This window comes from Petaurus breviceps, unplaced genomic scaffold, assembly GCF_028583685.1.
Source record: "Petaurus breviceps papuanus isolate PSGF00001 unplaced genomic scaffold, PetGlider_PUasm1.0 172, whole genome shotgun sequence".
NCBI classification, from domain to species: Eukaryota; Metazoa; Chordata; class Mammalia; order Diprotodontia; family Petauridae; genus Petaurus; species Petaurus breviceps.
The window spans coordinates 4,725,454-4,743,978 of NW_027185755.1; the positions used below are offsets into that span (position 1 = coordinate 4,725,454).

General features: G+C 39.5%; 1 protein-coding gene and 1 pseudogene across 5 annotated transcripts in view; both read right to left on the bottom strand.

The window, feature by feature from the left end:
* The window catches only part of SMARCA4 (SWI/SNF related BAF chromatin remodeling complex subunit ATPase 4), a 129,044-nt gene that overhangs the window by 110,185 nt on the left and 334 nt on the right, over window positions 1-18,525 (bottom strand). The window lies entirely within an intron of this gene.
* Window positions 59-18,486, bottom strand: LOC138157459 (uracil-DNA glycosylase pseudogene; annotated as a pseudogene).

Genomic DNA, 18,525 nt, shown 5'->3' on the forward strand with positions numbered 1-18,525 from the left:
GGACAGGTGGCTCAGTGATTCTTCAAGTATTTTAGTTATTTAAAACTCAGCACGTCTCTTTTTTTTTTTAAGAATTAAATCAGCTTTTATTACCAAAATCAGCCAACAGCACCCACAACAGCATAAACCAGGGCTGGCCTTAACAAAATATCCCATTAATGGATGATTCATATACATGTACACCCCTACAAAAATAAAAAGCTAAAAAAGTCAGCTTGCATCAGTGGCAAAAAAAAAAATAAAAGCACAGCAGAACCTTTTCATATTACAAAAACATAAAACTGATTTTATAGTCCATAAAAATGAAGTCTCTTATAAACAGCACTACTTTGAAAAAGTCCCAACTGTGAGACAAGTTTATAATAAAGGAATTTTTTCTATGAAAGAAAAAAAAACCTACCCTCTTCTCTCCCAGCTCCTCAAGTTCCTAGCTCCTAACCCCAAAATGACAGACATGATTGAATCACAGTGAAGGTTTGAGCCAAGGCTTGGAGGCTAAGGCACCAGAATGTTTGTTACTTTACAGAGGAAGATCAGTATGCATTCTAGGGCTGTCCAAGAACTTGGCCACCCATTGATTCTGTTATCTCAATGGAAAAAGGGACTAGGCAAGAAAAAAGAGAAGAAACTTTAACAACTTGTGGCTGGCATTTTGAAATGCTCGATAGCAAACATCTCAAATTTGGAATCTTGGTTAAAAGAACAAAAACAAAAAAACCCCACGGAACCCCTTCTCTTCTCCCACCTCGGAACTCTGTGAGTGATCCCAGCAAAGGTAGTATCATCCTGCCAACCTTTCAGCATAAGTAAGAGGCTCCTCCCTCTTTACCTTGGGATTCCCTCACCACCAGAGAGGTAAAATACCCCAAACCTCTGGAACTATGTGTCCACCTCTCTCTCCTACTCCCTTAAGCGTCCAGATGTAATTTTCCTCCTGCTAATGACTCCAGAGCTTAAAAGAAAATCTTGGTGGTGCAGAATAACATTTTCCTTTCTAATCACAGTGAATTCAAAGCATCTTAATAAAACAACAAGCCATTCTATGATGACCCAAGCTGACCAGGTAGACTAAACGTCCAGGGTGAGCCACCAAATACAAACTAGACTTTTTTGGCCAAATAGATTACAAAGGTGCATTGTTTTTTGGTAACCACAAAGGTGCCCTGACACCTATTTCCTGAGACTTTGCCTTCTATGAATCCCCCACCCCAGACCCCCACAAAGAGCTTTTCACAACCAAAAAGGACAGATCCTCCCCCAGCTTGGCATCAACTGCTTCAGAGTGCTTTCCAATCAATCGGTTTCTTGCCAGACTTCTTTCGCAACTCATTGGTCTTGGAGAAATGCCTGCAGCCGAAGAACCCTCTATGGACAAAGAGTGGAGAGGGGTGGGCGGTCTGCAGAATGTGGTGGCGCTTCCTGTCAATGGAGGGGCCTTTCTTCTGAGCATAAGCCCCCCAGAGCATAAAGACGAGGCCATTCGAGTTCTTATTCAGCCAAGACACGACTGCGTCGGTGAACTGCTCCCAGCCTCTCTCCTTATGGGAGTTGGCCTGGTGGGCTCCGACGGTGAGCACGGCGTTGAGGAGGCCCATCCAGACAAATCTCCATGACCGGGATGAGCAAAGCCCTCGATGTCTATGGACAACTCTTTATAAATGTTTTCCAGGCTGGGAGGGAATGGAACAGGTTTCTGAACACTGAAGCTGAGTCCGTGAGCTTGGTTGGGTCCGTGATATGGGTCCTGTCCCAAGATGACCACTTTGACATCTCTGATTTCACACAGCTGTGTCCAGGTGAAGATTTGGTCTGCAGGTGGGTAGATGGTTATGACGTTTTCGTTCTTCTGCAACAAATCCCTTTAGCTGGATGAAATAGGGCTTGCCGAACTCCGCGCTGAGCTGCCTGCCGCTTCCAGCTCTCCCCGAAGCCCGCGGGGATGTTGCAGGTGAGCCAAAGCAGGGCGGCTGCCTTGTTCTTCTGGATCCGGTCCAACTGCTCCGGGCTCAGGGCTCGTCTTTGGGCAGGCTCTTCCTGGCCGGGCTGACCTGTGAAGCATCCTCGCTCTCCTCCACCACCGCCTCCGTGCCGGGGTCCACTGGCTTCTAGGCCGCTTCCTGGGGGCGCTGGGGGAGGAGTGGAGGGTCTTCTGTCCGATCATGCCGGCGGACGAAGCAGTAGCAACAACAGTAGCAGCGAGCGCGGCCCCACTACTCCACCCCCCCTACCCCCTGACCGACTAGCTCCTCTTCTTGGCGCCAAGCTCAGCACAAGTCTTTATTAGGAAACGCAGTAGGGAAAATGGTATCTCAAAGGTCTGGAAAGTAGTTTTAAAGTTCAAACTACCCAAATGGTGTTGGGGGTGTTATAACAGAGGCATAATAATGTAATAATTGTTATTTTAAAAAATAGATTGATGCTGTAGTATAAGTGAGAGAACTCAAATGTGGAGTAATTTAGGTTAAAGTGATCCTAATTGCCATAATCATATTAGCAATGAAAGACAGCCTATACCCTTCCATTGTCATGACTCATTCAGACCCTGAAACAAACATGTAAATGATCATAGCTCCTGACTGAACAAAATTCCCAGTCACTGTAAGCATGCAAACACCCATTTCTGGGATCTCTCATTACAGATTTGGGCCCTCATCCAATTTATGGTTCCAATTAGTGAACTCATCCACCTAAATCTGATATGAATAAAAGACCCAGAAAATCTCCCTACCATACCCAGGTCTTATTAGGAATGTCCCCTCCAATATTTTGTATTAATTACCTGCTTTCAACCAAAATCATCTTTAAAGTATAAAACTTCCCTGCTGAGATCCCATTCTGAACATGTATTCCCACCAAAATTTTTCCATTGTACTTTTCTCCCTAACATGAGTGAATGTGATGTGGCTGAATTTCTTCATGTTGCCTTATAGTGTATATTTCCTCAGTTTTTGCATCTCCTTGCTGAGTTATACAGTAAATAATAAAGTTCATGCTTACACTAGCTTCCAGAGTGCTAATCTCCTGTAAATTCTCAAACCCAAATCCTTCTTCTGATCTGAGCCATGAGGTCAAAATGGGCATATAAGATCCAGGAATGAAAGTGATATAGTCCATAGCTTGCATATTCTCTTCAGTATAAATGGGAAAGTTGGCTAGGAATCAAGAATAGAGCATACATGGCCTGTGTGGAATGGTGCCAACCACAGCCAAAAGAGTAGATGGCAAGAAGGCAAGAAATGTCACAGCACCATTGGTACTTACCATTTTTAATCCAAAGATCTTAAATCTTTACTAAATGAAGCCATACAACAGCAGCCCTGGGGAATAGTATTCACATTTACAGATGGGAGAACTAAGGAGTTATGTCAAAGTGAAAATCCCTCTAGGGACTAGAACAGAAGGGCGTGGAGTATTAATAAGTATCACCACAGACACTTAAAAAGTGTAAGATCATGAGTAAGTCACTTCAATTTTTTGAGCCTTGCCATCTATTAAACAAGGATAATAATTCTTACACTCTTTACCACACAGGGTTCTTAGGAAAGCATTTTTTTTAAGAACTTCAGAATTATAAAAACATCTCATCAGATCTCTCTTCACCTTCAATGAGCACGTGTTTTTACAAAGCACTTTGCTAAAAATGTTATGTAGTCAATTATTACCATCAATACCATGTTCCCTCTAGGCCACAGAGAGAAAATTGCAACTGAGAAATAGAGAAAAAAGTAATAATTTGAATGGGAATATTGAGAAGTGAATGAACACTAAGTTACAACTATGGTTTCTATACCTTCAGAAGGGCTATGCTATGCTGCAAGTCAAAGTCTTAAATCAATAGCCAGCTAACAACTCAGATCTTTAATAACAAAGTGTATCACAGAAAGAAAATATTCCTTTTTTTTTGGATAGGGGAATGAAAGGCAATTGGGGTTAAGTGACTTGCCCAAGGTCACACAGCTAGTTCTCAAGTGTCTTTTTTTAACTCAAGTCCTCCTGACTCCAGGGCCAGTGTTCTATTCTCTGCCCCACCTAACCGCACACGAGAAAATATTCTATAGGAATACGAGATGGGGACCTGGCTGTCATTCCTAGCATGCAGTTGGGCAACAATTAAAAAAAAAACAACTTGGTTTGTATTCCCAGCACTCCTCTTCCTCCCCTTCAAAGGGAGGGAATACTGTCACTGATGAAATTTGCAGTTTAGTGGTATATATACTACAGAGTTCTAAGTATGGGGGGGGGAAGCACTCCCGTAAATTAACCCCAGCTCACTATGGATATTGTCAATAGATTTCTTTTCTCAGAGATTAAAAAAAACAACTGATGGCAGTTTAAGGAACACAGATTCCCATGAAAGATTTTTTCAAATGCCATTTCTGAACTATCAGACCACACTAGCACAGGGAAATAGTTAGTTCACTTAGGAAAGCATATTTCTTTCTGGTTATAATGCTCTGACATATTTCTGAAAACACACACACACACATAATATTATAAAGGTAGAAATAAAGAAACAGAACATAAAACTCTTCCGAGTTAAACTGTTGGGCTGGGCTTCAAATACAGATTTTAAATTGAGGACTTTAAGTGCTTCATGTAAAACAATCATTACAAAGTATGTAGGGATGGGGGCAGCTAGGTGGCATGCAGTGAAGCACTGGCTATGGAGTCAGGAGGCCCTGAGTTCAAATATGACCTCAGACACTTAACATATAATAGCTGTGTGACCTCGGGCAAGTCACTTAACCCTAATCACCCTGCTCTCCTCCCTCCAAAAAGCCATAAAAAAATTTTTTTTTTAATTCCATAGGGCTTAGGAGAGGGAAAAACAAAGACATGTAGGAAGACAATGTTTCAAGCTTCCTTTGAGATGAAGAGGAGAGGGCAATTCTTCAAATGGAATACTGAAGCAATTACAAATAATTTCCTAGCCTACCATTACTCAACCAAGAGACAGATGTGCCTAGAATTTGGTGGCTGGGTGGGACCTCAAAGGTTACTTCAATCCTTGCTTTTACAATGAACTGCATTTAACAGATTCCTGATCATAAAGCTCTCCAGAAAAGGATAATTTCACAATCTCCTTTACTGCTAAGTTTCAGCATCCAACAACCTACAGAATCAATAAAATCTTCATTCTAGCTAACTAATCTTCCTTAAGAAACTGGAGCCCACAGCCCACTGCCCAGCCCTTTACTGGAAAGAGTTAAATTTATCATCATTCTCATAATAACCTTTTAGTATTGAGATGGCTGTGACTCTTCCCCGCCCCCCCCTTCACTAATCCTTTTCTCATATACTTCATACTAGGGATTCCAATGCATCTGTTGTCTGTTCTGGATAGGCAGGGAACTACTAACCAGGTATTATTGTATTCCTTTAACCCAAAAGAAAATTTCTTATTAAAGGGAACTCTTTTACAAATTAGCTCATAGGCTCAGAAGTAAAGTTTTCTCTAATTAATCTTTTAAAATCTAATTCTGACCAACAAACATTTATTAAATGCCTACTTACATTTTGCTTAAGGAATTCAAAAGCATACAAATAAATAGTTCCACTGCTTCATAGATTTAGATATGGAAAGGATCCCAGAGGCCATGCAGCCTAAACTATTCATTTTACATTTGAAGAAACTAAAGGCGGAGAGGTGAAATTCTTTGCCTAAGGTCACACAAGTACAAAGTACAAAGATGAAAAATGTATCTTCCACAAGCTGCCAAAACAATCTCTAAAGTCCAGTTCTGACCTTGTTACTTTGATCACAAAGTTTCTGTGGTTGCCTATTACTCCTGGAATAAAACAAAGGACCCCCAGCCATTTATGATTCTCCAGAGTTTTCTCCAACTTAGCTTTCCCCTTTTATTTCGTACTAATTCCCTTAATTAATGCATTGTCTCTGACCAAATTGGGCTTTGAGTGTTCCTCGAGCTCAACACTTTAAAATCCCACTGCTGTGCATTTGTACAAGCTTCCTGGTTTCCCTGAAGCCCCAGGTAAAATCTCATCTTCTCTTTCCCAACCTCTCTAAATTATTTTCTATTTATCCTGTACGTAGCTCATTTCTATATATTTATTTGCTTGATATCTTACCCATTAGACTGTGAGCTCCATGAGGATGGGATATCTTTTTTATCACCAGCACTTAGCACAGTGCCTGTTTCAAAGTAGGTGTTATGACCAACTTTAATAGACTAGGCTCTTCTCAGCAATGCAATGATCTAAGACAATTCCAAAAGACTCATGACAGAAAATGCTATCCACATCCAGGGAAAGAACTTTGGAGTCTGAATGAAGACTTAAGTACACTATTTTCTTTTTGTTTTTTCTTTCTTGTGGTTTTTCCCTTTTGCTCTGATTCTTTCACAACACGACTGATGTGGAAATATATTTAATATGATTACACATGTATAACCTACATTGCTTGCTGTCTTGGGGAGAAGGAAAAGAGAAAAATATTATTGGGGGGGAGACCCAAAATAGGCACTTAACAGATGCCTCCTGATTAGACTTGATACCTGAGTTTAAGGGCCAGGATAGTCTTGTCTTTTTTTTTTTTTTGTATACTTAGAATTTAGCACAGTGCCTACCTAACACATAATAGGAACCTAATAAGTGTTTACTGACAAGTCCATGCCTGAAATACCCTCTCATGTTATTCTACTTTACAGAATCTTTTTTCAATTCAACAAGGCTTTATTAGAACATGACTACCTAAGCAGCCAGTATGAGCCAGGCACGTTTATGTTTCTTCAAGGCTCAGCTCAGGGGGCTATTCTCCTTTAAGAAGTTTTCTCCATCTCTTTTCCCTCCTCAAATTATTTTCCATTGAATTGTTAGCTACTGTATTCTCCCAATTGAACATAAACTAATGGAAGGCAAAGTCTATGAATATCTATATTTGGGTGCCCAGTAGCTTTTCTTTGTATCTCCAGTACATTCAGGAGTATTTGGTGGTAGCAGATAATTAAAGTTTGTTGAACTGATTCTCACCATTCAGTGTATTATCATTTGTATGTCTGTCTTTCTTCCCTAGTAGAGGAGAAAGTTCCAGGGTACAGGATGTGAGCTACATTTATTTTTATATTCCCAGTACTTAGCATAGTATCTTGCACACAAGAACGGGCACTTAATATACCTCTGTAGAGTATAAGGGTCATCCTGCAATAGAAGGATTAACCTAGCACGTGTATGCTAATCTACTTTATTTTAAAAAGGTGGTAAAACTGTACCTTATGAGCAATTGTTGGATTTTCTCATCATTCTAGAGGAGAGACCTTAATCTACATTTCAAAGGAACTGTATTTCAGCAAGGAAGAACACTTGTCATGATAAATTACAATGTTTTCTTATTACAACCTAGATAGAAAAAAATACCACATTAACAGATACAAAATATGTTAATATATTTAGCACAGGGAACCATTTATCACTTTATTTCAATGATGCTTAGAAATAATTGTTTTGTATAGAGGTTACAGTGTGACACTTAAAGAACGAGAACTGGTGCTTAGGTTCTAGTAACAACTCTTGGGAGAACTTGAACAACCTGAGCACTCTATCATTTTTTTTTTATTTAGAAAGAGGGATTATCTGTTGCCTTATAATTTCAATTAAATGTCACAAGATAATTCATTTATTGAGGGTCTATTACTTGCTGGGCACAATGGTTAGGTGTTAGGGATTGTCGACATCTAAAGTTTTGGTTAAAGGAGACAAACAAAGGGTAATATAAAATTACAACATTTGTTATTCCCTTAAAGCTATCGGTACTTGCACAAGGAGCCAGGAGTTGAGTCCCGACTGATGAAAAGATCAATCAAAAGAGTTTTTATACATTTTAGAACCATCCCAAGTCAGGATGACCATGTCACAAAACTTTATGATTTCCATTTGTTACCATCTATATATGAGAAAGAAGTTAAATGCAAATTGACAACAAAAGGGCAGGGTATCTGTTTTTCTCCCAAGATAAGGGGGAATCCTGTCTCCAGCCCCATCTAATTTCCGGTGTCTTACTGACACAGAAGGCAAGGGAGAACAATCTGTTTGATTAATTCAGACTTTGGCCAAAATATGATATTTAATGATTATCAGGACACAGACAAAAATATTGAAGTCTTTGTCCTCAAAGAGCTTATATTCCTTTTGGGGAGACAAACAACTTGTACACAGATATATATGTATATAATATAGAAAGAATACTTTAAGTATAAAGCATTGGGGGGGGGGAGGAGCATACCCAACTGGACTAACTGGGAGGATTGGGAAAGGCATCCCATAAGAGTTTATTTTATTTTTGAGGGGCAGCCAGGTGGCTCAGCGAGCAAGAGCACCAGCTCCAGTGTCGGGATGACCTGGATCAAATCTGGGCTCAGATACTCAGCACCACACCCAGAAATAACTGGCCGTGTAACCTTGAGCAAGTTACTTAACCCCAATTGCTTTAAAAAAAAAAAAGAGTTTACACTTGAGCTGGGTGACAAACATTTAATAACTGCACCCCTGACAAATGATGGTTGAAGAAAAAAACATCATTCATTGCTTTACTGCCACCTGCTTCTTGGACCAATGGTCCATGACATAATAGTAAAATGTGAACTTTAAAACACCCAAAGGAGTAATTTGTTTCTGGTCAACAAATATTTAACTGTGTATTCTAAGCTACTGAGTTACAAAAAAAGTAGGAGTCAGGATATAATTCCCTTTCCTAAAGAGCCATTTTAGTGACTCTTCCTGGTCTAAATTTTCATGTTTTACTCACTACTGCACTCTCAGATGAGCAAATTAAGTAACTTGCAAATAAAGTAGGTTTTATGCTTAATGTAAGTGGTCATACATACAAATAATACTGAAATGAAAAGTACAATTTCCTCTATGATAAGTCACAATGCTAAGATTCTGGAAATACTATACCTTAAATGTCTGCTATGTCCTCAAAGAGACAAAAGCAAATGCAAGTTACTCCCCTCTCAACAACTACCAGTTTTCTAAAATAATTTTCACCTTTACATGCAAATTAATGAATAATCGGTCCACACCTTGGAGCTCTCAACTAACCAGTGAAGAAAAGCTAATATTCTTTTAAAAAGCAATTACTGGGGTGGCTAGGTGGGCACAGTGAATACAGCACTGGCCTTAGAGTCAGGAGGACCCTAGAGTCAGGAGTTCAAATTCAGCCTTAGACACTTAACACAAAAACTAGCTGTGTGACCTCAGGCAAGTCACTTAACCCCAACTGCCCTCCAAAAAGCAAAAAACAAACAAACCCCAATTACCTCACCCTCTGTCTACAGTCTAGGGGATTTTTATTTTTATTAATCCTTTTAAGGGATTTATTCCATGAAGTATGGATTAAGTCAAAGGGCCACATGTGGTCTTGAAGTCAAAGGTTCCCCACCCTTGGCCTAGACCAATGGGATACTTTCTTTTTATATGTAGATATCTTTCAAACTCTTAACAAGCTCATGTAAAAATGAAATCTATCACTTTAAAAATTACCAGTGTAACCAGTAAGGATGAAATCTATAGAAATAAGTAGTGGGTAAAATTTAAATCAAGCAAATCTTCATCATTTTAATAAGATGTTCATGCATAAGTCCTATATTTACCAATAATATTGGAGGAGGGGGAACTGAATACACCTCTTTATCCCTCAAAATCTAACTGAAGTATAGAGTTTTTCTCCTATCTTCCCCCTAAGTAGCTTTTTATTTTCTCACAGCTCTTAAATTTGTGGGTTTTTTCAACTAAAACTGTCTCTTGGTGTTCTGAACTAATGAGGAAATTTATTTTTATTAGAATATGAAATGTTATATATTTTTAAATTACTCTAAACTTTATACTCTCACCTCTAATGCCTTATGGCAAAATTCTAAGAATAAAAGACTTGAAAATTAGAAAATGAAGGTGCTATGGAAAACTTATATGAAATGGTGCAAAGTAAAGCAGAAACAGAAAAACAATACAGTGGCTACAACAATACAAATGTAAAGAACAAGAAAACATAATTGACCAACATGTAATTATAATGTTGGAGAGGTCAATGGAGCCTTGAGAAGAATCAAGAAAATACATCTCTTTCCTTTCTTTCCAAAGGTGGAAGATTACAGGTGAGGAAAATTACATATATTGTGTCAGCTTGGGTTGATGTGCTGGGTTAGTTTTGCTGAACTTTTAGCTCCTCCTCCTTTTAAACGTTTTATTTTCCCCCCAATTACATGTCAGAACACTTTCAAACGTTCAACTTCTTTTTTAAGTTCCGAGTTCCAAATCCAGCCCTCCCTGAGGCAATAAGCAATCTGATATAGGTTATATATATGGAATCATGTAAAACATTTCCATATTAGACATTTTGTGCATGAAAACTGAAACAAAAAAATAAAGAGAAAGGGAAGGAAGGAGGAAGGAAGGAAAAACTTCAGTTTGTATTCAGATGACATCAGTTCCTTCTCTGGCAGGGGTCAGTGTTTTTCATCATGAGTCCTTTGGGATTGTCTAGGACCATCATATTGCTTAGGATAACTAATCAAGGGTGGGGAACCTACAGCCTTGAAGCTGTGGCCTTCTAGGTCCCTGGTGTGGCCTTTTGACTGAGTCCAAGTTACACAAAACAAATTTTTTTATTAAGGGGATTTGTTCTGTGAAGTCTGGATTCAGTCAAAGGGTGGCACTTGAGGACCTAGACGGCCTCAATGCCCCATGTTCCCCACCCCTGAGCTAATTCATTCACAATTCTTCATTGCACAATACTGCTGTTACTGTGTACAATGTTTTCCTGGTTTTGCTACCTTCACTTTGTATCCAGTTCATGTAAGTCTTTTCAGTATTTTCCGAAATTGCCATTTCTTGTAGCATAATAATATTCCATTACAATCATATGCCACAACTTGTTCAGTCATTCCCCAACTGATGGGCATTCCCTCAATTTCCTAGCCACAACAAAAAGAGCTGCTATAAATATTTTTGTACAAAAAGGTCCTCCCTGAATTATCCTGCTTGTTATTTCTTATACTACAATACAATCAATATACAATTTTTTTAACCATTCCCCAATTGATGGGTATCCCTTTGATTTCCAATTCTTAGCCACCACAACAAGAGCTGCTATTAATATTCCAAAAATGTATTTTAAATGAATGTACTAATTATCTTGCTAACAAATGGAAAAAAATGCTTATTATTGCTTAATAATCAAACTGTACAGTTTTATGTTACACATATTTCATGGAAGAGGAACTCAAATTCCTATATTTCAAAAACATACTTTGAAAGGTCAGAAATCCACCAATTTCTTCTCTAACAATAGAGCCGAGCCATCCATGCCTTCTCTGAAGCAGCAGGAGATAGTATATATCACTGGAGATGAAATCAGAAGAGCCCTGGGTTTTAATCCTGCTTCTCACTTGTTACCCCAACATGAACTTGGCCAAAGTACTTCACTTCTCTTAGTCTTAGTCTGCCATAAAACAAGGATACTAGTTTCTGAGTTACCTCCCAAGGTAACTGAGAAGTGTTTTGAAAACCTTAAAACATTTTGGAAATTTAGGTATTCTGAGTCAGATTGTTTAATGGAATCTTAGGATTTACATGGTCCAATTCCTCTATTAGTATATAAACCTAATGGCCGCCAACACACCAAGATGTCACATTAAGAATATTAACAATTAAATAAATGGTTATAGATGGTTTAAAAATCTTATCTTTAAAGAATATGCCCTGTGAGGGTAACTTGCTGTCATTTTATATTTTTGTGAACAAATGGATTTTGGTGGTTAAATAATTCATTGTCTGGTGGTCGGGCAAGCTGATGGCTCTGGAGGAGAAAGTGAGGCTGGTAACCTTGCACAGCCCTCCCTCACTCAAATCAAAATCAACAGCAAGGCATGTCATCATCTCCCTGATGTCATGGTCCGCTTTGAGAATGAAGGACAAATACAAGTTAGGGAAGAATTTCTCCTCTTAACCTGAACTGTTTCTTGGACAATAGACAGTCTCTGGCACTATACTTAAAGGCTTTCTGCTTAGCCACCAAGAAGCTAGTCACCTCCATGTCACTGTGAGGTACACAAGTAGGAATTTTGTAGAGGTTCAAAAATATAATACTTGTTTTAATCGAATCAACTAAACAAAGTAGTGACAAAGCATTTAAGGAATAATAATATAATTTGAAAATGCTCCTGTGGGGGAGGGGAAAAAAGGAGATACTCAAGAATTGAAAGTATACTTAAACTTGGCAGTCACTGACTTGAAGATTTCAGATGCATATGCAAAAAGACAGAAAAAAATTGATACTTATAAAATGTTCTCTAAGTCAAGATTATTAACAACATTAGGGAATATTTCACATAGCAACTTCTATGTCAACATTCAAAAACAAAGTTCAAAACATATAAGGTAACATGACTTAATCAATAGTAGAGTAGTCTAAGTCAGTGGTATCCAAGTTAGGGCCATGGTCTGACCCCAAAGATCAACCAATTGGAAAGTGAGAAATTGGGCTATCTCACATCTCATTCTCCCAGCCATGGCCAATCATAAGATTTATCTGAAAGAACCAAATATACTCTTTATTCCCCAATATTCCCTCATTCTACTCTTCTCTCTATGCAAACTTCCAACTTCCTCTTCCGAGCCTGGCATCTGGCTAGGCAGCTCTAAGAAGAGCAGATATAACCTAAGGTAAGGAGACATCTTTCAAAACAGCAGCAACTGTGCTGGTACTATTGAGGAAACTCAAACTCCAGCAAACCCATCATATGTTGCTTCCCCAAATGAGTTACATAAGATGAAATCTCATTATAGATCTTTCACTAAAACCTGGGGGTGGCTAGGTGGCATAGTGAATAGAGCACTGGCCCTGGAGTCAGGAGGACCTGAGTTCAAATGCAGCCTCAGACACTTAACACAAAACTAGCTGTGTGACCTTGGACAAGTCAACCCCAACTGCCCTACCTTGCTCCCTCCAAAAAAGCAAAAAAAGAAAAGAAAAGAAAACCTACCTCTCTTCTATACTTCCCTCTCTCTGTCCAAAGTATCACCATCCTTCCAGTCACTTAGGTTCACAACGTGCGCATCTTCTACTCACCACATTTGGTTAACCAAACAGCTAATAAATCCTGTTATTTTCATCTCTATAACATCTCTCATATCTATCTCTTCTCTACTTACACTGTCACCACCTTCATTCAGTTCTTCATCTTTTGTCTGGACTATTTCAAATGTTTTCCTGCCTTGAGTCTCTTCCCTCCATCTTTCACCCAATTGCTAGTCATTTTCCTGCAGAGGCAGCTAGTGGTGTAGTGACTAGAAAAATGTTATATATAGATGTTATATAAATGCTTTCCCCCTTTTCTTTACCACAAGTCTGACCACGTCATTCCCTTACTTAACAAACTCCAATGGCTCCCTATTAACTCTAGGATTAAAAATGATTTTATCTTTATAGCATTCTTTTGAAATATCTTTTTGTGTAAATCTTATGATGTACATAATTATTAGCACAGTAAGACATGTATACAAACTTTCATTAAAATACACACATAATGAAGGTAAGAGCTATTTTGTTTTTTTACTGGTGGGGTGTGTGATCAAAAAAGTTTGAAGACCACATTATCAACACTGAAACCAGTAACAAAAGATCTAGCAAATTAACATGCCTATGGTTTCATTTTTAAAACAGATGTCTTGTATAGGAATATGTTATCTACCCCTTTAGAATCTAAGCACCTTGAAGGAAAGGACTCTATTTTTCTTTATCTCTCCAGTATCTAACACAGTGCCTGGCACACAGAGATGTTAAATGCTTGATTGATTTACTTTCATAGAACTAGTTAACATTTTGAGACTTTCCCATATTATAGTAAGTATTTTTGTCAAACTTCTAGTACACAATACAAATGGATAAGCACACTACTTTATGCCAAAAACATAACAAAGGACTGTATTAACCTATCTCTCTAATTTAGGGTCTCAATTTCCAGCTATAAATCATTTGATCTAAGATCACAGATTGAGAACTGGAAGAGACCTTAGAGATCAAGTTCAACCCCCTCATGTAGATAAGAAAATTCAGGTCCAGAGAAGTGAAATAACTTGCAAAAGCAGGAATGTATCCAAATGATTACAAAGCATTTTACGAACTAAATACTATACAACTACAATACAATAAACAGTGATGCTCAGTAAAAATTACCCTGGGGGCAGCTAGGTGATACAGTGAATAGAGCACCAACCCTGGAGTCAGGAGGACCTGAGTTCAACTCCAGCCTCAGATACTTAACACACTTAGTTGTGTGACTTAGGCAAGTCACTTAACCCCAAATGCCTTGCAAAAAAAGAAAAAAATTACCCTGGTGCAGGGCCTAATTTCAACAGGAAAGAAGTTATAAAATAGACTGACAGAACCCCAAAAGTACACTTAGGTGATAAGAATTTAGAGGCAGCAAGGTGGAGTGTATAGAATGCTGGAAGAAACTCCCAGGCATCCAGACTCTCACTTGTGAGCAGTGACTATAATCAGGCAAATCACTGAACTTCTCAGAGCCCTGGCCTCCTTTTCTATTAAAAAATGTGGAGGGGGTGGCTAGGTGGCACAATGAATAGAGCACTGGCCCTGGAGTCAGGAGGAACTGAGTTCAAATGTGGCCTTAGACACTTAACACAAAACTAGTCATGTAACCTTGGGCAAGTCACTTAACCCCAATTGCCCTACCTTCCCCCCTCCAAAAAGCAAAAAAGAAAAAAAGTGGAGAATAGTATTAATAATGAGGCAGCTAGTGGTTCAGTTGATAAAGAGTGCCAGGTCTAGAGTCAGGAAGATTCATGTTCCTAAGTTCAAATCTGACCTCAGACATTCGATGTGCCACTTCAGTTTCTTGATGTCTGGCCTCAGTTTCCTTATTTGTAAAATGGCCTGAAGAAGGAAATGGCCAACTACTCCAGTATCTTTGCCAAGAAAACCCAAAACAGGGCCATGAAACAAATGAACAACAATGATACTCTCTCCTTTATCTCTCGTGTCTGTCACATAGACACACATCTGGGAAGAAAGTAGTATTCGTTATTTGATGGCTAGTTAAGTGGATAATCTGTGCTCCCTAATTTATCCAGCATCACTGAAAAATTTTAAATGTGTTATGTTACTTATCTGTGTAGTGTCAGATTCATTTTAACCTTTGGATACTGTAAAGCTCAACAGTTTTTATTTCCTTGTAACTGAAAACAGCTTGCCAGATGTGCATGTTATCTATGATATCTTTTATTGTGACATTTGCAGAATGGAGGCACTTACAGAAAGGACAAAAAAACCAAGACAAATGATGCAAACTAATACCAGCTTCTTTCAGGAATCTAAAGGGAATGTCATAATATAAATTATCTAGGTATGATTCAATCTTATGATGCTGCACTGAAAGCCAAACATAAGAAAACAGTGATATTATCTAGTTGATCAATTTAAAAGTATGTAAGAAGACAAAGTACACCATAGACTGACTGAGGAATCACTGTAGTTAATGTAACAAATTTTAATCTTATGTTGAGACACTTAAAATACCGCTTATGCAAGGACTAGGTTTGCTCTATATTACTTTGACTAGTTTACAACTGGAATGATAATTCCAGCATTTTTTTTAGAAGCTTAACTTTAGAAAGAAAAACAGATTCTTAAATCCGTGGAACTTGCTGAAGCCAAGGGAAGGAAAAATATCACCACCCTCTGAACTAAGCATTATTCATCCATACAACCACACCAAAGAGTCCTTGGTGTTTCAGAAAGAGAATTGGCTAAGGAGTTGGGAGACTTGGGGTCTCTCTCAGTCTGGACCAATGTCTCCTGTGTGGACCCTTAGGCAGGCATGTCATTCCATGTTTGGGGCTCACTCACCCACTCTGAAAACCCAAAGCCTTCTTTGATAGCTCGTATTCCCCTTATATAATTAGTTAACAAGTTCTGTTGATTCTATCTCTGTGACATCACTCCTAGCCTTTTCTCTTTTCCATTCCCACTGGTACCAGCCTAGTAGGCCCTCATTACCTCTTGCCCAGACTATTATAATGCGTACTGTCAAAATTACTCTAAGTTGCAATTCTTCTAACAGACTGGATTCCTCAAAATAGCTCATGGCTCCCATTAATGCCTATAGAATAAAGGACTAACTCCTTACCTTAGCATGGTACTGTAAGACTGTTCCACAGTCTGGTTCCAACCCATTATCCACCATTATCTAGTACTACAATGCATCCAAAACAGACTATTAATCATTTCCCAAAGGAACTCTGAATTTTTCTACCTCCAAACCTTTGCTCAAGCAGGTCACCCTCCCTAGAATGTCCTCTTTACAATATCTGCCATAGGTTTATATATTCTCCAAGCATCAACTCAAATGCTACCTCCTCAAGACATTTTCCTTTCCCAGTTGGGAGCTAACTCTCCTTTCTCTGAACTCTTAAAAAGTTCGTAGCACAGACTATATTATATCATAGTTCTACCATGTCTTATGTTTTTATCCTCAAAGTATCTAGACTGTAGTTGCACATTAAAAATTTGTCCAGTGAATGAAGGTGTTGGAATAGATTACATCTAAGGCAGAGGTTCTTAACCTAAGTCTTGGACTTGGTGTTTAGTTTTGTTTTCATTTTTTGGATAACTGTATTTCTTTCTTTCTTTTTTGCTTTTTGGAGGGCAACTGGGGTTAGGTGACTTACCCAAGGTCACACAGCTAGTTTTTTGTGTTAAGTATATGAGGGTGAATTTGAACTCTGGTCCTCCTGACTCCAGGGCTGGTACTCTATGCACAGCGCCACCTAGCCACCCCATAACTATTTCAATGTAATTGCTTTCCTTTGTAATCCTATGTATTTTTTGTATTTAAAAAACACTATTCTGAGGGGACAGACTGCCAAAAGGGTTCATGACACAAAAAGGGTTAAGAAATCCTGCTCTAGGATTTAAAAATTTAAAATTCTCTTAAGATCTTTTATCACTTCAAAAGGAAATAAAAAATGAAAAAGCAGTAAAAATTTTAGTTTCCTCATCGGTAAAATAAGGTTTAGTCTACTCTATATAATCTCTAAGGTATTTTCCAGTTCAAAATCCTGTATCTTCCAGAAAAGGGAATACAAATATATGTGGTGCCTATGTGCCAAGTGTTTTTTTTATAAGTATCATCCCACATGAAAGGTGAACTTATTTTTTTTACTCTCTTTCTGAACTAAAATTTCTCATGAACAAAGAAAGTAAAACACTATACCTAAAACCTGGGGCATCAAAGCACTTTCATAGAATACCTACATTTCTTTACAAAAAATTATATAGAACATAGTTTTGGGGGAAATTAACAAATATTTAAAGACATCAAAGTTCTTTTTTTCCCCTTTTCAGTAACCCATTCTCACTCACCTCATTTCACAACCGAGATTCTGAAATAACTTTACCATTAGGGCCACTAGAGAACTTAAAACAAAATTTCTTTCCATTAAAAAAAATGGGGTGATACGAGTTGATCTTTTTTAGCTCAGTTGACTGAACATCAAGGGGCTTAAAAAGCCCTCACTCCCCTGATTATCCAACACGTTCTCCGTTTCTTACTTTATTTTTTTTAAACCATTTTGCACTTGGAACAAAGGTTCACTCCCGCAACCAGAAAAGCAAGCTCCCAAAGCGTTTTCTAACAACAGTCTATTGTTAAGGAGGGAGGGCTCTAACAACAAAGGTGGTGGCTGGTGGTAGGGGAGGACCGGTCGAGACCCTTCCCCACGCAGCAGAGAAGGGAACCAGCGTGTCTGTTTGGAAAGCCTCGGAGAAATTTCCCGCGTGGTGCCAGCTTCCCACGCTCGTCTCCCCCGACTCCCCTCCGATCTTGGCCCCGTACGACCCAATGATTGCGAGGCAAGCGCTTTGGGACGGAGTTCTCGGCGGGGCCCAGGGGGCTCCACACCCGCCGTGTTTCTCTCTCACAAGCACACAACACACACATATACATACACGTACATACATACATACACACACACACTTTCTCTCATTCTCCCCTCCCCCGCCCCCATCCCCTCGGAAGGAGGGACCCACAGAGCAAACCGGGACTACCGGCGCTTAGAGATCCGGGGGGTGGGGATGTGAGGGTGGGCAAAGAAGACCCGCCCCCACCCGGGGACCCGCGGAGTCCCAGAAAGGCGTCCACCGCGGCGGCGCCAGGGGGAGGGGTAGGTGTGAAAGAGGAAGCAGTGGAGGGGGGGGCGCCCACAGGGTAAACTGAGGAGGCCCGCGAGTGGGGGGTGTCCGTAAGGGCTGTGGTTACAAGCAGCTTCTCCTCCACTCTCCCTCTTGAGACCAGCTTCCCGCTCGCAGTCCCAGCTCCCAGGCCCTGCCCAGGCCAGGCCTAGCCCGACCAACCCTCCCCACTCGGTTGCTGAGTGAGAGCTGGGATCGGAGGTTTCTTGACCCCGTGGCGCCGCCGTAGCCCCCGTGCGACCCAAGGCGACGGTGTGGTCCTTCCCCCTCCCCCGCTCCCCCCTCTCCATTCAAACCAA